This window comes from Macaca nemestrina, chromosome 3 (genome assembly GCF_043159975.1).
Source record: "Macaca nemestrina isolate mMacNem1 chromosome 3, mMacNem.hap1, whole genome shotgun sequence".
Lineage (NCBI taxonomy): Eukaryota > Metazoa > Chordata > Mammalia > Primates > Cercopithecidae > Macaca > Macaca nemestrina.
The window spans coordinates 185,649,651-185,673,920 of record NC_092127.1 but is presented as its reverse complement, the minus strand read 5'-3'; the positions used below and the strand labels follow the sequence as shown (position 1 = coordinate 185,673,920).

The window sequence follows — 24,270 nt, the reverse complement described above, 5'->3', positions numbered from 1 at the left end:
TGAATGAGTTCTCACGAGAACTGATGTTTTATAGGTGTTTTATAGTTCCTCATTCATATGCTCTCTCTTACCTGCTGCCACATAAGATGTGCCTGCTTCCCATTCTGCCATGATTCTAAGTTTCCTGAAGCCTCCCCAGCCATGCAGAACTGTGAATCAATTAAACTTCTTTTCTTTACAAATGATTCAGTCTCAGGCAGTTTTTTGTAGCAGTGTGACAATGAACTAATACAGAAAACTGGTACCGGTAGAGTGGGGTACTCTCATAAAGATAACCTGAAAATGTGGAAGCAACTTTGGAACTGAGTAACAGGCAGAGGGTGGAACAGTTTGGAGGGCTCAGAAGAAGACAGGAAAATGTGGGAAAGTTTGGAACTTCCTAGAGACTTGTTGAATGGATTTGACCAAAATGCTGATAATGATGTGGACAATGAGGTCCGGGCTGAGGTGGTCTTTGAAGGAGATGAGAAACTTATCAGGAACTGGAGTAAAAATCACTCCTGTTATGCTTTAGCAAAGAAACTGGTGGCATTTTGCCCCTGCCCTAGAGACCTGTGGAACTTTGAACTTCAGAAAGATGATTTAGGATATCTGGCAGAAGAAATTTCTAAGTAGCAAAGCGTTCAAGAGGTGACAGAGTATAAAAGTTCAGAAAATTTGTAGCTTGACCATGTGGTAGAAAATAGAAACCCATTTTCTGGGGAGATACTCAAGCCGCCTACAAAAATTTGTATAGGTAATGAGGAATCCAATGTTAATTGCCAAGAAAATGGGGGAAAATGTCTCCAGGGTACGTCAGAGATCTTCATGGCAGCCCCTTCCATTACAGGCCCAGAGAACTAGGAGGAAAACATAGTTTTGTGGGCTGGGCCCAGGGACTTGCTGCTGTGTGCCGCCTCGAGACTTGGCATCTTGCATCCTAGCTACTCCAGCCATGGCTAAAAGGGCCAAAGTACAGCTCAAGTCATTGCTGCAGGGGGTGCAACCCCCAAGCCTTGATTGCTGCCAAGTGGTGTTTGGCCTTCAGGTGTACAGAAGTCAACAGAGGATGTATGGGAATGCCTGGATGTTCAAGCAGAAGTCTGCTGCAGGAGTGGAGACCTCATGGAGAACCTCTACTAGAGCAGTGTGTAAGGAAAATGTGGGGTTGGAGTCCCCACACAGACTCCCCAATGGGACACTATCTAATGGAGCTGTGAAAAGAGGGACACCATCCTCTAGACCCCAGAATGTTAGATCCATTGGCAGCTTGCACCATGTGCCTAGAAAAGTTGCAGGCATACAATGCCAGTCCATGGGAGCAGCTGCAGGGGCTGAATCCTGCAAAGCCAGAGGGTCTGAGCTGTCCAAAGCTGTGGGAAGCCACCTCTTGCATCAGCATGACCTGGAGGTGAAACATGGAGTCAAAGGAGATTATTTTGGAATTTTAAGATTTAATGATTTCGCTGCTGGATTTTGGACTTGAATGGGGTCTATAACCCCTTGGTTTTGGCTAATTTCTTCCATTTAGAATGAGAGAATTTGTCCAATGCTCGTACCCCTATTGTAACTTGGAAGTAAGTAACTTGCTTTTGATTTTACAGACTCCTAGGTAGAGTTTTGTGCTTGTCTCAGATAATACTTTGGACTTGGACTTTTGAGTTAATGCTGGAATAAATTAAGACTTTGGGAGACTGTTGGAAACACATGGCTAGTTTTGAAATATAAAATGGACATAATATTTGGGAGGGGCTGGGGTGAAAATAATATGATTTGGCTCTGTATTCCCACCCACATCACATCTCGAATTGTAATCCCTGTAATTCCCATGTGTCAAGGGAGGGACCAGGTGGGAGGTAATTGGATCATGGGGTGGTTTCTTCCATGCTGTTCTTGTGATAGTGAGTTCGTTCTCATGAGATCTGATGGTTTTACTAGTGTTTGACAGTGTCTCCTTCACACACATTCTCTTGCCTGCCACCACGTAAGACATGCCTGCTTCCCTTTCTGCCATGATTATAAGTGTACTGAGGCTCCCCCCCAGCCATGTGTAGCTGTGAACCAATTAAAACTCTTTTCTTTATAAATTGCCCAGTCTCTGGCAGTTCTTTATTACAGCATGTAAACATACTAATACAGTACTTCAACCTAGCTTCAGCTGAAATTATACAAAAAACCAAAACCAAAACAAAAACAAACAAACAAGAAACCTCCTCTCAACTCCAAAAGGAAGAAGGAGGTAAGAACTCATGCCATCATATGGTAGCATAACTGTGTTTTAATTGTTCTCTTGTGGTGCCACTTATGCTATGTACCTGTCTTTCAACTGCATGTGCTTACTCATAGCATTGTTCCTCTTCTCAGAGGACATCATCTCTCCTCTCATACTCCGGGGACACACATAAACACTCACATCAGTGCACATCCACAAACTTACAAAAATCACTCATTCACATATACTCACAATCTCACTCCTTTGCACATACACACAAATACATTCATACACAAATAAACTCACACACACTCACACATAGATCTTATCTTGTTCTTTTTCACTTGTTCTGTATGCTGCTTTTAATGTCAAATATTCTAACTCACCTGGTTAAATTTCATTGCATTCCTAGTAAAGCTTGAATTTGGTTGCTTTGTTCTTTGTTTACTAAACTTCAATTTGAAAGCATGAACAAAGGTACAAAAACTCACACCAGAACTTAAAATTATCTAAACCTATTCATCCCAAATCCATCTGTTATGGGCAGAATTATATGTCTCCCAAAATTCATATGTTAAAATACTAACACACAGTAACTCAGATTGTGACTGTAGTTGGAGAAAGGACTTTAAAGAGGCCATCAAAATAAAATGAGGTTATGTGGGTGGACCCTAATACAAGATGACTGGTGCCCTGACAAGAAGAAGAGGTTAGGATACCCACAGAGGGAAGACAATGTGAGGACACAAGGAGAAGATGGCCATCTACAAGCCAAGAAGAGAGGCCTCAGAAGAAATCAAAGATCTCTTGATTTAGAAATTCTAGCCTCCAGAAATGTGAGAAAATAAAATTCTGCTGGTTAAACCATTCAGTCTGTGGTATGTTATTATGATAACCCTAACAACTAACATAGTATCCAAGACCTCAAAAGATGGCGCTTTCTCTCACCAAATCTCATTTTAATGAAAAGGAAGTGATTTTCATTGAATTTGGCACCATGATCGTTTACGTTTATCATCTCACTTGGTCTTTAAGTGTTGAAACAAGACAATAATATTTAATTCTGAGTTTGCAAATCAGAAACTGAGGCTGAAGAAAGTTACACTACTTGTCAGGGGTCCCATAGCTCATAATTTGCAGATACGCAAGCTCAACAAATTAAGTTTTAACTTCAAAACTCATGTTCTTTTCTAAACATTAATCTGTTGTAATGAAGACAATTTTAACAGAGCTACATAAAATTAAGTAAAATTTTCAACCAAGTTAGCCTGTTTCATAAACATAGTTGTTTTTATCTTGTTGCATAACAAAATAGGCAGAATTAAACAATTCATAGGAATGATTGTAATTAATATTACATCTACATCTACCACATTCTTGACCCAACATTAATAATAGATGAAAATAATGCACTGATTGCATATTCATTTCATATAATTGCAGTGAATGCAAATGTCCATCAATTTTTTTTCTTACTTCTATACCCTCTTTCCCCTTCTTCCCAATTCTTTTCCTGACTGTTGTAAAGCACTATGCTCCTGTCTGACTTGTCTCTCAGCAAGTCTTTATCTACGAGGCCATAAACACACAGCAATAAGGAAAAGATAAAAGTATATTCTTTCTCTACTCCTATATCTTAGTAATTATAATAAATGTAAAACTATACCAGGAATGGAGAAAAACAAAGGCTTCTCAAAATAACATGCAAACAAAAATAGTTTGACTATTTGGGATTAAAGCTAGCCATCTACTGGAACATTTAAAGGGAAAAATGCTGCCAAATAAGGAACATTCTTCCTGAATGCTAAATCCAGTGAGTTTTTGGACATGTGTGGTTACTGAGATTTTCTTGAAACTCTTCCCTTTAGAGAGGTCAGACATTTTCAGGACTATTTTATCAACTGAGTGTAAACCTAACTCTCTGAAAAATGTCTCTTACCTTTGGGAGTCACAGAGAAGAAGTACTAGTTATCTTTCACATGCAATCACATACATAATAACAGTAAAACATCCAAATGCATGATGGTTTGTATTTAGGAATTGATATGTTAGAATTTCATCCACCTCTATTAAATCTCTAGTCAGTGAAGAGAAGACCTATAGGTTTCCCCCATTTCCCTGCATACTAGATGAATTTATTTCCTAATATTTCCCCCTAAAACCTTATGCTAAAACCAACTGAACAACAAGATCACCGTTCTCTGTGCACTCTCTGCCCTCTTCAGCTTTTGTGCTATAAATATTATGGCATCCTTAATCTGTAGTGCCCTTCTCCGCATCCCTGGATATCAAAAGTCTATTCATTTTTAAAACCTCTCTTAAAATATCATCTAATAGGCAATAAGACATAAAAGCATGGGCTTTAGAGTGAGGTAGGGTTTAAGTTTGCCACTTACTAGACATGAAATGTTGAGCAAATTGTTTATCTTCTCTAAGCCTCTAATCCTGTATTAGCCAGGGTTATGCTGAGAAACAGAACCAACAGGAATACATATATATATATATGATTTATTATGAGGAATTAGCTCATGCAATTGTGGAAGCCAACAAGTCCCAAGATCTGCTGTCCTCAGGTTGTAGACCCAGGAAAGCCAGTAGTACAATTCAGTCTGAGTTCAAAGGCCTAAAATTTAGGAATGCCAATGGTGTAAATCCCAGTAAAAGTGCAAAATAAGATGAAATGAGATATCTCAGTTCAAACTGTTTGGAAGAAAAAAGGGGGCAAATTTCTTCTATTCCTGCCTTCTGTTCTATTCAGGCTCTCAACAAATTGTATGATGCCCACCCGTAATGGGGAGGGACATCTACTTCACTGAATCCACTGACTGAAATATTGTATCATCCAGAGACATCCTCACAGACATACCCAGAAATAGTGACTAACTAGATACCCGTGTGCTCCTTAATTCAGTCAAGATGACACATAAATTAACTATCAAAAATCCCCTGCCCCAAATTTAGGGACTCTTTTTTTCCTTATACAAACTCTCCCCTTAGGTGATCTCAGGCTGGCCTATGTTTTTAAATATACTAAGAAAATGACAACCCGAATTGGTACGTGTAAGATAAAGATCTTGAATTTCAAAGGTGTATACTCAACTGTCTATTTAACTTACATTTTACATTCAAACAATATGTCCAAATGGAACAGTTAATCCTTCCTGTCCTGTCAAAAAATAAAAAAATAGTTATAAAAAGCAACAAAATCTTTAATGTCCAGAGTTGTTCTTGCCAGTAAGTGAAATTGGGTTTAATCAAGTATTTAAAGGGAAAAATCTATAATTTATCCCTTCGTCCATCCTCCCATATCTAATATAACACCAGCCCTGTTTCTAGAAGCCACTGTGTATCATTTCCTCCGATAGCACTATCCTAACACACATTGACATTATCTCTCTCCCAGACCACCTTAGTAGCATCTTAACTGATTTCCTTGTTTCTATTCTTGCTCTATCTTGTCCATTTTCTAGATGATAGTAGCCAAAGTAACATTTTTTTAAAAATTAAATAACCACATTGCTTCAACTCTTTCATTACTTCCCCATTATCAATGGAAAAAAATCTAAGTAACTTTTCATCATCTACAGAGCTTTGCATGGTCTGACCTCGACCTACACACCTCTCTGAATGTGTCCCCCATGCAATGCCTTTGTTGGCTGGCTCCAGTCATGCCTGCCTCCTTTGTTTCTTCTCTTCCTTCTCTAGGTCTTTGCACTTGCTTCTCCCTCTGGAGTCTTCCAGAATTTTCCCATAGTTGGCTTATCTTCAGCTTTCAACATTTAATACAATTAACAGTTACCTGTCCTTCATGCATTTACTTTTTCATGTTCTATTTGTACTACTAGAATAATAGTAGATTGAGAATAGAGGTCTTAAGTGTTCTGTTTACAGTTACATCCCCAGAATCAAGTATATTGCTGTCAAACAAGGAGTCCTAATAAATATTTGTGCTTGAATAAATGAATGAATTTCAGTTTAGTCTCTGCTAATAAGAATAAAGACAGACCCTTCTTTAAGATGCTGTGTAAGTTAATTAGATGATATGGTATGTTAAACTGTTATTGGGTTTATATTGTTTTTTATTTCACCCCTCAGTTTTTGACATAGTTTTGGTGACAATGTATAAACTCAATATAACTTGGATAATTTTTAAAATTAGAAATAAATTACACTTTGTTTCTAAAATTACACCACATATCTGAACATGAAATTCAAAGTCCAAGTCTCTGTAGAATTTCTATCATATTTAAACAACTTCACATATTAGCTATATTTCTAAATGGCATCATTTTTGTTGGTTTTAATTTCAAAACCAGAAGCTTGCAATAAGCAGAGAAGGAACTCAATTAAGCATAGCCCCTAGTGCAAATATTTAATTCCTTTCTCATCATTCTGCCATTAATAAGGCAATCACCCGGAAATAGGGGATTGATCATCAGCACATGGAATAACAATTGTGAAATGATGAAGAAAAGATACTGAAAGAATATTAGAGTTTATGAATTTGCATTCATATCCACTGGTTATAGCTCATTTAAAAAATATTCTTCTTTCTGCTAGGATCAACAATTCTTATAAAGAGACAAGATAAGCAATACACTGGTCTTTTATACATAAAAATAAATAATGGCTCATCAAATTAAGGGCCCTGAATATACAACTGAAAAACACTAGGTAATGTAGTATATGACATTAATTACTCATTCTTTCTAATTATTCACAGAATTCAAAGTTTAATTTAGTGATAGTAATCCTTAGCATCCATATAGTATTTTTTGAGCTTTTTTTTTCTCCAGTACACTAATTGTATCAAGGGGATAATCTCAATTATACCATGAGGTAGATAGACAGATAGTGCTTAAATAGAAAGATTGTGAGTCCTACCTAAAGAGAGGAGAATACACTTACCACATGTGGGTTGCTCTGTATGATCATTATTTTTATTTAATCCTCGTTACAAAACTTCTAGGTAAGTCAAATTTGACCCCACTGTACACGTGTGAGACTCAGAGGTTTTAAGTGAAGCATTTAGAGTTGCACAGTTGAGACAAGGCTGAAATAAATTTCCGCGTAATGTACAATCTGAATTGCAGACCACAGCGCAGTTTAGATGTTTTCTATGAATTGTCTCATGAAATCTTCCACAGTCCCCTGCATCTTGTAAAGGTCTACACTGCAACAAAAGGTTTAGTATGAGTTAAAATAATAAAAGCATCATTATTTCACAGATAAGGAAGAGGAAGGCACAGGGAGGCTGGGCTGCCTGCCTGACATCGCCCAGCTGGCAACGCAGAGAAGCAGTCGTCAGATTGAGATCCTTTTGGCTCTCACCCCAATGTTCCTGGCACTAGCTTGTATTGAAGGGGTCATAGTAGGAACAAAGATTTGAGATAAGAAAACCTGAGTTTCATTTCCTCCCTATGACTTGCCAGTTGTGTGATTTCATGCCAGTTCCCTAATCTCTCTGAGCTGGTTTCCTTACTTGTGAAAATGGACAAAATAAATAGCCTTTCTCTTAAGGGTCACTGGGAGGTTGAAATGGAACAGTGTGTATGAAGCCCTGGTGCCTGTCTCATCACTATGTCCAGTATCTGTGAGTAAATATTACACTTGTGACACAAAGCCTCCGCTTCTTGGTTGATCTCTCCAAGGTGATGGAGTAACAGCGTGACCTCAGTAAAACACTGTCCGGTTTCAAGTCTAGTGCTTCTTCGCCAACCATGAAATAGCCTTATTTATTAGTTGGTATCATTTGGTTCTAGTTTTCTGCACTGGCAGAAAACTGCTCTTGTGTGACAGGGAACATTGCAAAAAGCAATAGAAGTAGTTCCCAAAAAGTCTTTACTGAGAGGACCAGATTAGTCTTAGAGCCCCTAGAAATACCCCGAGAGACAGATGTAAGCAAAGCTGAGGAAGTAAGTTAGCCCACCTGAGAAGAGGGAAGCAGGCCTAGAATGAGAACAATCAAACGTGGCAGGCCCTGCAGCACTTTGTCACTACATGAGAAAGAGGAGTGGTTTTGGCAATTTTTTCCTAACAGCTTGGAGTTATTTTGAACTTTTGCTTCAGCTGGTCTGTGGGAAGGGTGGATGAAGGGAAGTATCTCTGTGCCTGCTTGTCCTTCACATTGTCTCCAGAGTCTCCTCTCTTTGAGGTGAGGCTTTTAGGCGCCAACATAAAAATAAAGCCGTTGGAGCTGGCAGCACCTCTCAGACTGAGCAACAAAGAGAACACGCCAGCAGTCTGCAGAGGAAGGAAGAGTGAGGAGATGAGCTCAGGACTGGGCTGTTTTCTGGCTCTTCTCTTCCCATCTAAGCCTCAACCACTATCCTGGGCCAAACCACTCGGCCCCGGCACTTGGGCTGCAGCCCCAGCCTCCCACCTGGTCGCCCAGGCTGCATCTTGCAGCCTATCTATTGCAGTTACTTATCTTTACAAAGTACGGACCAGATGAGAACACCACTTTAACCCTCCTTGATTAAAACTTTTCTGTGGAGCTTCGTGAACTACAGGAAAAAGACCTATGAATTGTCAGCAGGAATCAGGATGACTGACCAAATGCTTCTCACTTCATCTACTCATTCTATGTGCTCTGCAGTGCTGTCATTTGTGAACCTCAACTATCCCCTGGCACAGAGCCTTCACGTAAGTCATTTTCATTTTCTCAAAGGCTCACTGCCCTTGCTATTGTTGTTGACTCCTCTTCATGTTCCCCTTCTCAAAGAGTAATCTGTCGCTGCTTTAGGAAACCCTCTTATTGGACAGCTCCACTGGGCCAGGAGAGGCCCTGTAACGTGCTTCACAGATACGCCTTCCCAGAAGAGCACTCAGCATCGCCAGTCAGAGTGTAAGCAAAAAAGGAAAAAACAAACAAACAGCCCCAAGTGCCTTCAGATTTCAAAGGAGAAAATATAATGAGAGAATATCATTGGCTGCACAGATGATGGAGGAGCTGAGAAAACAATGGTAGAAAGTGAGACAAGTCAGACATTGTCACCAAGGAGCTACAAGGAACCCACAGCATAGAGAAGATGCAACCACTGCCTGAGGCAGAGAAGCAAGTAAATTAGTAAATGCCCTGTTTCTCCCTTCTCTTGGCCTTTGCACTCATGCTACTGCCTTCCACTGGCAAAACTCAGCCAGGAGCCTGCTGGGGCAGGCACCCTCTAACATACTACAGACCAGATTCACAACCTCTTCTTTATCATCTATCATCCTACCTTCTTCTCAGTGAAGAGGGAAATGGGAATTTATCACATTTTTGTATAGGGAAAATTAATAATTATTGCCAATTTTCCCCATTTGCGATGTTGCACAAGTATTCCAGAAAGAGTGAAGGGCAAGGATTGTATTTGAGGAGGTACAGTGCTAGGATCAAGAGTAGTTATAACACGCGATTATTTTAGTATTTGTTTTCTTTAAGATCAGTGTCTTCACTTCATGGAATACCTCTTTGTGTTCACCATGCTGTTCCCATTTTCACAACGTGATTATTAAATGAACAAGTTTAAATGCTTCTGACCATTCAGTCATTAGGCAGTATGTACTGAGCAACTTCTACATGCTGGACCCAGTAAACAAAGCAGACCACGTCCCTGCCTCACGGGCTTCATAGGATAGAGGGTGATGAAAGACACAGACAAAGAAATACATGAAATAAATTGGTAGGTCAGATGGTAAAAAGTGACAAAGAAAAATAAGAAAGAAAAGGGGGCAAAAGGCATACTAGGCCCAGAGTGTGTGTTAAGAGTCCCTGGATGGAAAGGGAATTCCAGGGTAAAGTAGGTCTCTTGGAAGGCTTGGCAGTGGCTGGAACAGAGCAAATGATAGGAACATCAGATCAAAGTTCAGAGAAGTGGTTTAGGGGAGGAGGTGGAGGGAGATGGCTGTGGGCCTTGAAGCCACTGCTTCAAGAGAATACAAGGCTTTGGATGCATTAATAATGGAAATTATTGAATAAATGCTGGGTTTGTGCATGTCCCCACAGTGCTCCCAAAGGTTTTAGGAAAGTTCAACCCATCTCAGGTCACCTCATCCACTAATTCTTGGTTTTGTTGATGCTTCCCCAGAGTATATGTTGAGTCCCAAGGACATTTAAGAATATCTGCTGAGACAGCTAATGAGAAATAGTGTCCCTTGACAATCCAGAGACAGAAGAATGATAAAAGAGATGAAAAGGGAGAGGAAACTAACAACTTGTGTTATGTGCAAGGCAGTTTTCTATCCACTGATTTTTAAATGTTGCTACATAACTGCAAACGGTATATTATGAGATTATGATATTGAGGTTCAGCAAATTTATGTGACCTGTCTGATGAGACTTAGAATTGCTGGTTAGTGATCGCAACCTACCACACATTGTGCTTGACATTCTCCTAGATCTTACTGCATCTTGACAACATCTCTTCGGATAGGATGGATGAAACAAACAGGGAGAGACAGCAAAGACAGAATTTTAGAGAAAGTAAAAAATGAAGATTAGAAAAAGAAAAAGAAAAAACGTGGATAATTATATTAACAGTATTTCAAGAAAATGCTTTCATTCACCTCAAATTTAAACTACTTCCATCATCCAGAATATTTGGAATACCCGTAAGTACCAAGAAATAGAGATTGCTAATGTTTCTGTAATCATTATTAAGCACAGCACCCATTTACACGGTAAATTGTGAACCTGAAGATTCTTCGAAGTTAAGAATCACTTTGCTCATTATATATATATGAAAAAATGTAGGTCAAGTGAGGTTAAGCAGCTTGTTTATATTCACGCAGCTAGTAAAGGAATAGCAAAGTTCTGATCTAGTCTGCTTGACTCCAGGGGTATTCTTGAACCCTGACCAAATCAGACGCAGGACATCAAAGGAAGTGGGTAAGACTGGCTAAGGCAGTGTTCTTGAAGAGCAGGGCCTGGCCAGTGGGTTTTTGTGAATGTGTTTGTTCTGGGAGACCCACAACCTCTTTCTTATCATCTATCATCCTCCCCTCACAGTGAAAAGGAAATGTGGATTTATCATATTTTGGTATAGGGAAATTTAACAATTGTTGCCAGTCTTCCCCATTTGCGATATTGCTCACATTTTCCAGAAGAAATGAAAATGTATTTATTATTCTTCACAAGGTTTTTTTTTGTTTTGTTTTGTTTTCAGGCATTAATACTCCTGAGGTACAGCATCATTAGTGTGAGCTTTAATTCTCCCACGTATTAAAAAAATAGTAACGCTTGCAGAATTATTGTAAGTATCATCAACAGTAAAATATTTGGGAGAGTTTATTTGATACGAGGAGTTGGTCTAAGCACTTTACGCAATTTAATTGATTTGATTTAAGAAAACAAACAGCTCTTTGCAACCGAGACAAAGTACTGTTAAATACATTCTTTAGAGAGAAATAGATAGAAAGCCCGGCTTGGTATTCAAAACCAGGAATTGGGCTCTGATGTTCTTGCTCCTTGCTTCCTGGCAGTTCTGCAGCTTTGTGAGATAGAGACAGCACCAGCAAAGGATCTCAACATAGAGCTGTTTGATGAGAGGTAAGCGCTGCAGGAACCATGCTTCCCTCAGTGGGGAAACTTAACCAATTTTGCCTAACAATTTCGTGAAAATCTTCCCTTCTCAGTCATGCTCATCATTTGATCTTGGGCTTTTTAATCACTTGCCCTTCCTGAATATCATTATTTTAAATTAAATTGTTTTTACCTGCAAAATAAAGCTAATAATACTGACCGTGGCAATATAAAAATTATTGAGAATGAAATATTTTTGAGCCACAATTCTTTGGGGAAACATGTTAGTAGTAGTATGAGAAAGATCAGTTGCTTCTCGTCCTAAACACTGCAATTCCTAATTATTCTTCCTGACCCTAGACCCCTTCTCACTTTGTTCCTTCGCGAACAAGATTTTCAAATGAGTGATCTTACAAGTTAAAACCCGGATACTTGTAAAATGAATAGTGATTCAGATAAAGCCCAGATTAAGCCCATACCAACTTCTTCTCCAAAGGCCTCCCATGCCTTCTGTGTTCTACAGTCACTCTAACATCTCAGCCTGTTACTGAAGCCCCTTAATGATCTGATTCCAATTGACTTTTAAACTTCCTGTTTATCCCTTTGGTTCACCAACTAACATACTCCTGATATGGTATTTAGATGTTCCCTCTTCCTTGCGTGTGATAACACTTTTTCCTCCAACTAGATTGGCTTTTTCTTTTGTCCCCACTTGTCCAAATCCAGTGTAGAAAAGCCACTGAATGCAAGGAGTCTACCGTTTGTGTAGATTCAAATTCCTGCTCTGCTGCTCACGATGTCAACTTGTATGTGTCAGAATTTCTTTGGCCCTCAGTCGTAGCTTTTAAAATGAAAAGTGACTTACTGAGTTGTTTTTGTTGCTTTGTTTTGTTTTCAGAAAGTGTCTAGTCTGCTGCCCAGGATGGAGTATAGTGGCATGATCAACACTTATTGCAGTTTCAACCTCTGGGCTCAAGCAATCCTCCAGCATCAGCTTCCCAAGTAGCTAGGACTGCAGGTGTGCACCACCACACCAGCGTAATTCTTTTTTTTTTTTTGTAAAGATGCATTTTTGTCATATTTCCCAGGCTGATCTCCAACTCCTGGGCTCAAGTGACCCACCTGCTGGGATTACAGGTGAGAGCCACTGCGCCTAACTCACTGAGTTTTTATGAATATTAAATACTGTTTCTAGAATAGACTTAGAATACTGTTTCGCACATAGCAGACACTAAATATTTACCCATGACAAAAATAACAATGATACTACCTATGCCAGATCTGATTCAGCAGATTCTTTCTCAATGAACCAGTCCACGATAACCATTCTATCCTGATTGCACCCTCTCATGGAATCCCTAACATTTTCTCTATGACTCTATATTGGCACTGAGGAACCTTTACTTTTTTTGCAGATATATTCATAGTCAGTTCATCAGTCAGTCAATCAGAAAACAACAGTCACTTAGGGAGCACCTATAATTGATTGGTACTTTGAACAATGAGGATACAGCAGAGAATAAGAGGCATAGAATTTCTCTGTATAACTGAAAATATTTATTATGTGGCCTCAATACAAAAATAAATATAACTGGCTTCTAAGTATTGAGGAGTTTATTTATATGAAAATCTGTGAAAAGAACATGCAATATATAGAGACAGTAAGTACTAATGTCCTGAGTCCAGAACAAGTTTGGATGGTGTGATATAAATCATGTCTAGTTTGGCAGAATAGCATGGGCATTAGTAAGAGTTGGTCTAAGAAAGATTGACAGGGGCAGGATCATGCATGACCTTTCTGGTCATGGAAAAGATTTTGGATTTTACTTCAATGAGAAGCCATTAAAAGATTTTATGTGGAGGACAAACACGGTTAGGTATGCAATGCAGTAAAATCACTCTGGCTTCTAAGTGTGGAATGGCTTAGAGAATCTGGGAGAGCATGAGTAGGCTATTGCAGTGCTTTAGGTGAAGAATGACTATGGCTTGCACTGAGGTGTTACTGCTAGATTTGACACATTCATGGTTTTCCATTTTTCCTACCAGATTATAATGCAATATTTGATGCTTTTGAGTCTGCCCACAAGACAACATACATTCAACTTTGCACACAGTAGGTAGGAATATTTTCTTATAAATGAAGCAATGCATACTGTGGAAGCTAAAACTGGAAACACAGGTGAAAACGAGCAAGACATCTGCTCTTTCTTAAGATCAAAATATTCAAGAGACAGAAGGGAAAACAAACTACTCAGTAACTCTTAAGGGCTGCTATTTTTATCATTGCAAAAAATATATGCACATCAAACATAAAATATGCTTGTCAGCAAATCTATCACATTTTCAACTTTTTCACAGAGCAGCTGATGTATAAAGCAGTTGGTCTTGTGCCGTGAAGATGTTTAAATGACTGACTTTTGGCAAAGGCCATGAAAATAATCACACGAACCCTGCTGTCTTCCAAAGATCAAGTCTGCTTTATGCCAGCTTGGAGAGAAAATTAAACATATAGCTAGAAATCTGATATTTTCTAGGAAGTCTAAATTTAGGTGGAAAATATCCTGGGGTGAAGATACAAAAATCCATATTTCAACTCATTATATTTCCCCCCAAAAGACTTTTCTTTTTGTGTTTCTTGTTGCATGGTGGTTAAAAGCACAGTTTTGGGGTCAAAGGCCTAAATGCCTCTTCACTATCTATGTGACCTTGGCCAAGTTAATTGGCTTCTCTAAGTCTCACGTCCATAATGTGAAAAAGTGACAAAATATTAATTGTAAGAATAATAGCTTACACTAGTTTAGTGTATACTCTGTTCCAGACGTCATTCTAATACTTTAGATGTGTTAACTCCATTACAGTAACAATGGTATTATGAGGGCTGTACTACAATAGACTGTATTGGTTTCCCAAATGAGAAAGTCTAGGTACTGAGGCAAGAGGGGGTTATGTCACTTGCTCAAGGCATTATACCCAGTAAGTGGCAGAGCCAAGACTTATATCCGTGCATAATAATTTGAAATTCTGAGATTTTCTCTGCTGTGCTATATCCCTAATTTCTGCCTTTAACCACTGTGTTTCACTGCTAAGGAAAGATGCATACCACAAAATTCTTGTAAGCATTCAATAACATGCAAAATAATGAGAACTATGCCTAACACAGAGTAAGTATTTAATAGTTATTTGTTTTTAAAACATAAAGAGCAAGAGTGAATGACATATATGTGACCACATATGGTAAAAACTTAGTATTTTTAACCAATATTTATTGAGTACCTACTAGTCATTGCATTGTATTGAATACCCAAAACCCATTGTTTTGGGTGCTCTGATATGTCGTTGGACAAAACATATAAAGATGTTCTAACTAGACAGGAAGAGTCACATAACCAACAATAATTATAACAAATAAGTAAACTATGTTGTAAATTAGAATACAATCAGGGCCATGGGAAAAACAGATAAAAAGACACAATAGATGAAGGGAATATTGAATGGCACTTTGGCTGGTGATAGTTGCTTGACATTGTTAATAAGGTAGCTGAAGTTGGGTTCATTGAGTGGGTGTGATTTGAGGAAAACTCGAAGGAGTTAAACAATGAGGTATTTAAATATCTGCAGAAAGAGTAGCCTGGGCAGACAGATCAACCAGGACCAAGTGGAGTTAGCAAAGGAGCCACAGCTGGTGAAGTCGGCGAACAAACAGGGGATCAGTCATGTAGTTTAAATACTTCGGCTATTATTTTTAGTAGAGTGGGAAGCCATTGCAGGAATGAGCAAAAATCAGCAAAATCTGACCTAGTGGTTAAGCACCCTGGCCACTGTGCTGAGCATGGACAACAGGGAACTGGAGTACAAGCAGGGAAGTCTATTAGAGCAATACTCACCCCAATCCACTGAGATGATGGCAGCTCAGACCAGAGGGTCAGCAGGGGAAGTGGTGAGCAATGGCAGAATTCTGGATGCATTTTGAATATATTCTGAGTGCCAGAAGGAATCCCCCCAAAACTGAATATAGAATGTAAGAGAAAGAGACATCAGTGGTAACAATAAAGTTTTTGTTCTGAGCATCTGGAAGGAAGGAGTTGTTATCACCTGAGATGGGAAAGATCATGGGTAGAGCAGGTTGGGGAGAATTTTTATCTTTTATCTTCAACGCTGTATCATACCTGTCATAATGCATGACAAAACTAACAGTAAAACCAAAATAATAAACGCAGCTAACATCCATTAAATGCATATTAGGCTCACTTTGTTTTTAATATTAGTTGTCAGTCAACTAGACTGGATTTAAGGATGCCCAGATGGCTGGTGAAGCATTGTTTCTGGGTGTGTCTGTGAGGGAATTTTCAAAGTAAATTGACAAGTGAGTCAGTGGGTTGAGAGACGATGACTACCCTCAGTGTGACTATGCATCATCCAATCTACCATGGGTGCAGCTATTAATAGAACAATGCAGGCAAAAGAAAGAGGGCGGTAAGGTTACTTGGCTTCCTTTTTGTGTATCTCTCTCTCTCTCTCTGTCTCTGTCTTCCAGAGCAGTAAGTCTTTTTATCCCTCCTGACTGTGGACACCAAACTCCAGGTTCTTTGACCTTTGGACTCTGGGATCCACCAGAAACCTTCCAGGGGCTCTCAGGCCCTCAGCTTCAGACTGGAAGCTGTCCTGTTACCTTTCCTGGTTTTGAGGCTTTTGAAGTTGGACTGAGCCATGCTACTAGCTTCCTGGGGAGCCACGCTACAGGCTTCTTTCATCCTCCACCTTGTAATCACTTCTCATGGGACTTTGTAATCATGTGAGCCAGTTCTTCCTAATAAACTCCCTTTCACACACACACATGCACACACGCACACACACATACAAATGTTTATATAAAGTGGGCAGAATATATATACATGCACACTGTGTATGTGTGTGTGTCCTTTGGAGAACCCTGACTAACTGAAACCTCATTCAATGCCATAATAAATCACATAGTTTTATTATCTTCATGTTTAGAGATAAGGAAACTAAGGCCAGTAAGATAAAGAAACTTACACACATATTTTACAGCAAAGCCAAAATATAACGCAAAAACATTTCTAGTCCAAAGTCTGAAATCTTGACAACTATGATCAATAAATATGCATATATAATCCTCTTACATATTTCTAAATTCCTTCTGCTATTTCTTAGGTTCAAGTGCCTTCACAATTCTTTAACACATCTAATGTCATAGCTTCTTATCTGATATCTCTTCCTCTAATTTTACCAATCTGCACGTTACCAGAGAAGATATCTTTACACGAATTTCCAAACTAATTATATCAGTTCTTTGCTTAAATCCTTCAACACTTCTACATCATCTACAGACAGGAATAAAACCACCTTACCAATTTACACAGATCCTGTGGCTGACACAGTTTGTACTCATGTAACAACCAGTCTTTCCTGACTTTGCTAACTACACCCATATTTTGGCAATGTGCCCAGGCCCAGGAAACTAAGCTCATCATGGCATCCACATTAATATTTACCTGTGACTAGTCTAGGGGTGAGCATATATAATCCTGCTCTCACTATTGAAGTAAGAGTAGAATTTCCAGATAAAATACATAGTACTCAGTAAAATCCTAATTTCAAATAAGTAACTTTTTGTTAGTATAAGTATGTTCTGATTATTATACTAAACAGTATTATTGCTTACGTGAAATTCAAATTTAACTGAGCATCTTGTATTTTTATTTGCTAAATAGGTATCCCTAAACAAAATGAAAAATCTACTGGGAGCTTCTGGAAATATTTTTTTCTCCTTTACAAAAAAAGAGGAGCTTAATGCAAGTCAGGAACCTTTTTCTCCCATTCTCTCCCTCCATATCTGGGACATTGTTCTGAGGGACTAAGAATATTTGTTGCTATGGCAGCCATTGCAACAATGAGAGAAAAACCAAGAGAATGCCCAAGATTCAAACCCAGTACCCTAATACTTTTGAGCTACTGAATCTGATCCAGGACAGTTTACTTTCAGACACTGATTAGAATCTTGTATTCCTTAAGTGCCTTAGGTTAGGTTACCTATTATTTGCCACTGATGGCATCTTAAATGTTATAGACAGTTTATGATCTGGTCTCTATTTACATCTTAGTCCTACTTTTGCCACCACCAACTATGGGAATGTATCTTCCAGTCTTTTCAAATTATTTGTAATTCCTGAACAATGTCCTCTTACTCAAACTTTCACAAAAGATGCTCCCCTCTCCTAAAACATATCTTGATCCCCTGATACTCTGTCTTTAAAATTAGTCATCATTTAAAATTATGATCAAAGGGTAATATTTCATTACCCTTTTTGAAATATTAATGTTTTAATAAATTGATATTTTTATTAAACTGTTGACTAATTCCATTCATATTTGGTGAGCAGGTACAATGTGTTAGGTGCTTAGTATAACATGTGGTAAATACGGACAGTGCTCTGCCCTTAGTAAGCTTGCAATCTAATGGAGTGCCCAGACCTCAAAGAAATAATTATGCTGGAATTTAAGTTCAACTCTGAAACATGTGAAAACACAAAAATATAGGAGGATATAAGAGAATAAATTAAGGTTAACTTAACTTTAAAGGGATTAAGAGGGTCAAATAAAGTTTCTCTCTGGAGAAGAAATATGTATACTAATATATTAAGGGTCATTGGGAGTTAGCCAAAGGCGGAGTTGAAGGAAGAGAATTTCAGAGAGAGGACATATCATGTGCAGAGGACTTGGAGGAGGAGGAGAAAATAGCGGCTTTCAATGAGATAGTGAAGGCCAGTGTGTTAGGAGCCTGAAAATTGAGAGATGAAGTTTGGTTTGCAGAAGAACAGCCCCCATAAGAAGCCTATGCTCTAATCTCCAGCACCTGTGGCCATGCTAACTTTTTGGCAAAGAAACACCACGCGTGTGACTAAGTGAAGATCAATGCTGGAATGAGGAGGTTATCTTGGACTATCCAGGCAGGCTCTATGGAATCACAGAGTCCTTATGCAAGGCAGGAGAGGCAGAGCAAGAGAAGATGTGACACTGGAAGCAACAGAGATCGGAAATACATGATTACTGACTGAAGGCCACACAGCAGTAAATATGGGGCCTCTAGAAACCGAAAAAGGCCTGGTAATGAATTCTCCTCTGAGCCTCCAGAAAGAACACAGCCCTTCCAATCTTGATTTTAGCTTTGAGTCCCATTTCAGATGTCTGGGTTCTAGAGCTATACGTTAATAAATGTGTGTTAAGGCACTAGATTTCTGGTTATTTTTATAACAGTCCTAGGAAACTAATAAACATGGTTATGAGCTAAGGATACAGTGTGGGAAGAGTAATAAGGATGTGGATCTATCCATAGAGCCCAAGGAATCTTTTGACAGGTTTAAAGCAGGGATGACCATAATCAGAGGTCTTATCAAAAAGGTCACTTTGGAAGCTGGACACAGTGGGTCACACCTGTAATCCCAGTGATTTGGGAGGCCAAGGCAGGGGAATCACTTGAGGCCAGCAGTTCAAGACCAGTCTGGGCAATGTAGCAAGACTCCTTCTCTACAAAACATTTAAAAATTAACTGGGGATGGTGGCTTACGCTTGTAATCTCAGTTACTCGGAAGGCTGAGGTGAGAGGATCACTTGAGCCTGGGAGGCCGAAGCTGCTGTGAGCTAGGATCGCACCACTGTACTCCAACCTGGATGACAGAGCATGCCCCTGTCTCCCTCCCATAAAAAAGAAATTCTAGAATGGATATAACATGTAGTAGAAGAGCATAAGAGTGGATGACTGGATTCTGAGAAACCCTTTACAAAGGCATCAAGGCGGTCCATGCCAGAAGTGATGGTAACTTGGTATGGCAGTGGTGTGAACGTGGTGATACACAGAGGGGATTATAGTTGAGAGCTATTTTAGTGCTATACTTAACTGAATTTGAAAACCTAATATGGGGAGTAATGGAGAAGGAGGTGTTATGTCTGGCTTTTAGTTTTCTGGCTTAAGCAAATAGGTGAATGGAAAAAGAAAAGAAAAAAGATAAAAATGTGGAAGCAGTTTGGATAATTAATAAACAAAAGGTGGCTAGAAGTGCTATTTTTGGAAAGAGAGAAAGGTATTCAGAGCAAGGTCTGGGTGAGAGGCTTAGTGGAGATGGTGAGATGAACTCTCTTAATTTTGACAGAAATGTGAGCTAGTCTAGGAAAACAATGTTCATCAGGAACCTAGATAAATGGATCTGGATGTCAGAAGATACATCAAGTCTGAAGTATGCATTTGGAATATCTTGGAAAACAGATGGCCTTTGAAACCATCGAAGTAGGTAGCAACACCTAAGGGGGGAATATAGAGTGAGAAGAAAATAATCCCCAAATTGAGGAAACCAACATTTATTTATTTTATTTTATTTACTTGTTTTTGACATGGAGTCTCACTCTGTCACCCAGGCTGCAGTGTAATGGCGTGATCTCGGCTCACTGCAACCTCTGCCTCTGGGTTTCAAGCAATTCTCATGCCTTAGCCACCCAAGAAGCTGGGATTACAGGCACTTGCCATCACACCCAACTAATTTTTGTATTTTCAGTAGAGATGGGGTTTCACCATGTTGTCCAGGCTGGTCTCGAACTCTAGACCTCAAGTGATCCATTTGCCTCAGCCTCCCAAAGTGCTGGGATTATAGGCATGAGTCATTGCACCCCGCCTTGAGGACACCAAAATTTAAGCTCATGTAGAACTAGGGTAGGTGCGTTGTAGCCCATTGGCCAAATCCAGACTGCTGTCTAGTTTAGAAATAAAGATTTACTGGAAGACAGCATCATTCACTTGTTTACATATTATCTATGGCTGCTTTTGCCCTACGGTGGAAGAATCAAGTAGTTCCCATAGAAATCTTATGGGGCACAAAGCTTAAAATATTTACTGTCTGATTTTTTAAAGAAAAATCTGTTGACTACTGATACAGATGAGGAATAAACAAAGAAAATCTAAGAATGCTCAGATAACAAAATAAAACTCTGCTATTTTACTGGTCTTTATTTTGAATTGCTCATTTCTCATTCCATTATTCTAAACATGCTTTTTAGATATGAATATTATTTGTCACTTTATTGTAATTATTTTATTACATGTCTCTTTTCAATTGATCATGAACTACTTAGGGCAGAGCTTCCACTTTGTTTCCATGCGCATCCACAGCAAGGGTCCCCAACCGGTCCATGGCCTGTTAGGATCTGGACTGCACATCAGGAAGTGAGCCACAGTTGAGCAAGTGAAGCCTCATCTGTATTTACAGCTACTCCCCATTGCTCATATTAGTGCCTGAGCTCCACCTCCTGTTAGATCAGCCAGCAGTGACACTAGATTCTCATAGGAGCAAAAACCCTCTTGTGAACTGTGCCTGTGAGGGATCTGGGTTGCATGCTTCTTATGAGAATCTCATGCCTGATGATCTGTCACTGTCTCCCATCACCCCTAGATGGGACTGTCTGGTTGCAGGAAAACAAGCTCAGGGTTCCCACTGATTCTATATTATGGTGAGCTGTATAATTATTTCATTATATATTACAATGTAATAATAATAGAAAGAAAGTACAAGACAGATGTTATGTAACGTGCTTGAATCATCCCGAAACCATCCCCTGCCCCCAGTCCATGGAAATACTGTCTTCCATGAAATAGATCCCTGGTGCCAAAACATTTGGGGACCTCTGAGCCACAAGACCTAACAGCACCCACAGCACATAGTAAGTGCTTTGCTTATTGAGTGAATTCACAGAGTAAGGTCAGTCAGTCCATCATTTATTCAAGGATTTTTGGAAAGCTGAAAAAAGCATGCCTTGACTAATGACAGAATAAAATTTAATAGGACTCATAAACAGTTCTGGTAAAATAAGATAAAGTTTTCAGCCAGTACTAACAATTTTTTATTTATTTTTTTAATAATAAAAAAAGATTACACAGACATCCCTCATTATTATGCATTTGGTTTTCTCTTGAAAGTCTGCCTTCTGCCAAGAAGAATTCAAGTTTTTGGAAAACTTTCAAACCCTGAAGGGAGGATTTGGACATTTTTCACAGGAAAACAATTTTTGGAGAAAACAATTTTTCACAGAAGAAACAATTTTGGAGAAAGATTTTTTTAAGGTGAAAAATCATGCAGAAGTAGAATAATATTTTGCATGTTATATTTATAATTAATATTTTTATCAGAAAATGTGTAAATCTAGAACTCAAAATATAACTGTGTGTGAATTAGGATTCAGCAGAAGTAACTTGTCCTGCTTAAAATTTGAAATGACACATATATTTATGTTTTATATAGGTGTATCTAGTTGAAGTCAACATGTAACACATTTTTTTTGGAAATTATTTACTTTCTATATTTTTCTCCTCTTTTAAAAAAAGGAAACCCCTTAGCTATTAATACAATCCTTCAACTACAAGATTCTATAATGCTGAGGTCCTCAATGGCAGAGAATGTGTTTAAGCTTCAAATTTCCACTGTCTTAAGTGCTATGCAGCTGTGGAAGGGTGCTTGAACCCGTTTGTACCTTGGTTTCCTCATTTATAAGCTGAAGATCATATCATACACACCAGTAAATCTCTGGTAATCTCTGTAAGGCTGAAATGAGTTATTGCATGTAAAAGTGCTCAGAATAGTACATGGCACAGAGCAAATGCTTAATAAATTTAGTTAGTATTAGTAGTATTTTGACTTAGTGTTGAGGTTCAAGAATTGGATTTGAAATTAAGTTATGGTTGACATATTGGGAGAGTTGGGGTGTGTATCAGGATAAAGCTCATACTAAAAATTCTAATTTTACCAATTCCTAATTTTAGTAGCAAAGCATAAAAGATTAAATCCTGCTCATAGAAGCATCCTGTGCAAATTTTAGTAGCAAAGCATAATAAAAGATTAAATCATGCTCATAGAAGCATCCTGTGCAGGTGCTTCTGATTCAGAGATCTTTTCCTCCATTCATTTAACTTTGTTCCTAGCCTAAGTAAATGCTCAGTGAAAACTGATTTTAAACGGTACAAAAGTTAGTATTTCCATCTAACATCTACACAATTTCACAGACAATGTTGGTATAGTGGATGTTATAATGGGGTTCACAGATCCTGATTCAGAAATAAAGAACTTCATAAACCAGGTGCCAGGAGAACTTCCAGCAGATAACCCTGTATTATCAGCCTCCCATGAGGACTGTCTCACTTGAAGAGGCTATTTGCTCAAGGTTACAGCCTTTCTGGGGTGGCTAGTATTCAATGACTGATTGAAACAGGGGAGTAAAGACCTGGCCTTCTTACTCCAACACAGAACAGCCCTGGAGGGTGGTCCCATCTGCAGAACTCCCCACACAGCTGGGTAAGGTGTCCCTCGAGACTGAATCTTTCCTTGACTTCTCTCTCTTCAATTCTTCATCTTTCCCTTATCTTCCACAGATGCTAACTCCAAGAGGACCTCCTAATAACCTTTCCTCATGCAGATCTCCATGTGAGTCAACTTTCTGAAGAATCCCACCTGTGACAGGTTGTAAGAAAATGAACTGAACCGTTTTGAGACTTTGTGAGTCTACGTGTGCCTTGGGCAACAAGTTTCAGGCAAAAGCATTTTTTTTCTATTCTGCAATATTCACCCATTATAAAAAAAGAAATCTTGCAATAGCTTTCAGATATTACACCTTTTTATGGTAGGGTTTGATCTTGGCTCCCTTTTCCCTTATAGAAAATCATGGAGAACACCTTGCCACTTTTCCAATACACTCTAAATTCTCAATAGTTGGACACTTGGTTTTTTCCATCTTGGAAACCACACTACATTTTATAGAGCCTTGTACACAGCGGATGGATGATGAATAAGTTGGTGACTGACTGTATTAGTGAAGTAAAGAACAAATGAATATAAGGATCTGGCTCATGCAGCAGTTTTTTTACCCTGAATGAATTTTTCAAGGTATAAAATTATGCAGAGACACTGAAATTAAAATTCTAAAATAATAATAGTCTGGAGGCTCTCCTGCACAAAAGAAATCTTTAGCTATCGGAAGTTAGCAAAATTTTAGAAAAGAAATTGTAAAAAAGGAGAATTGGCAGCAATGTTGAACTTCTGAAAGCAAGATCATGTAATATACAAGCACTTAAGCAAGCAATTATGCCAAATCTCAAAAGGCTGTTTTGATGTGCTACTTGAGAGTACTATTTCATGTTGACCTTTGTGTTAGAAGATGTGACTGTGTGCAGCTGTGCATTTAAAGAAGATGAATGTTAAGTGGAAGGCCAGTGAAATGTTGAGTAGTTCCTATAGGGCTTGTCTTTGGACTTCCATTGCTGAGTGCTGTTACCTTAGTTTGGATTGAGAGCCTCTAGTATTGTGTGACTTCCAAAAACCCCGGCAAACATCAGCCATGTTCATTCTCCACCAGGAAATCAATATCATAGTTTGAAACTAGAAATTCAACCAATTATTTACACTAATTAGAGTCCTTAGATGCCACTTTACCCGCAGAATGAAGTTGAAACTTTTTAATGTGGTGTAAGATACAGCACAATTTGACCCATTTCTAGTTTATTGCCTTCCACCTCAACTCCTCC

General features: G+C 38.8%; 1 non-coding gene across 38 annotated transcripts in view; it reads left to right on the top strand.

The window, feature by feature from the left end:
• LOC105487940 (uncharacterized) overlaps positions 1–24,270 on the top strand; it is a 224,040-nt gene that overhangs the window by 166,596 nt on the left and 33,174 nt on the right. For 16 of the 38 annotated variants that reach the window (XR_011621505.1, XR_011621503.1, XR_011621497.1 and 13 more), the window contains 5 exons: positions 10,571–10,783; positions 11,338–11,424; positions 11,654–11,720; positions 12,592–12,830; positions 23,122–23,603. The exons of 2 other annotated variants lie outside the window; for them this stretch is intronic. This is a non-coding gene — a transcript (uncharacterized protein). Of the gene's footprint in view, positions 1–8,151; positions 8,837–8,936; positions 9,253–10,570; positions 10,784–11,337; positions 11,425–11,653; positions 11,721–12,591; positions 12,831–23,121; positions 23,605–24,270 lie in introns of those variants that run through there. 20 more of the 38 variants (XR_011621485.1, XR_011621486.1, XR_011621492.1 and 17 more) reach the window with 8 other exon arrangements.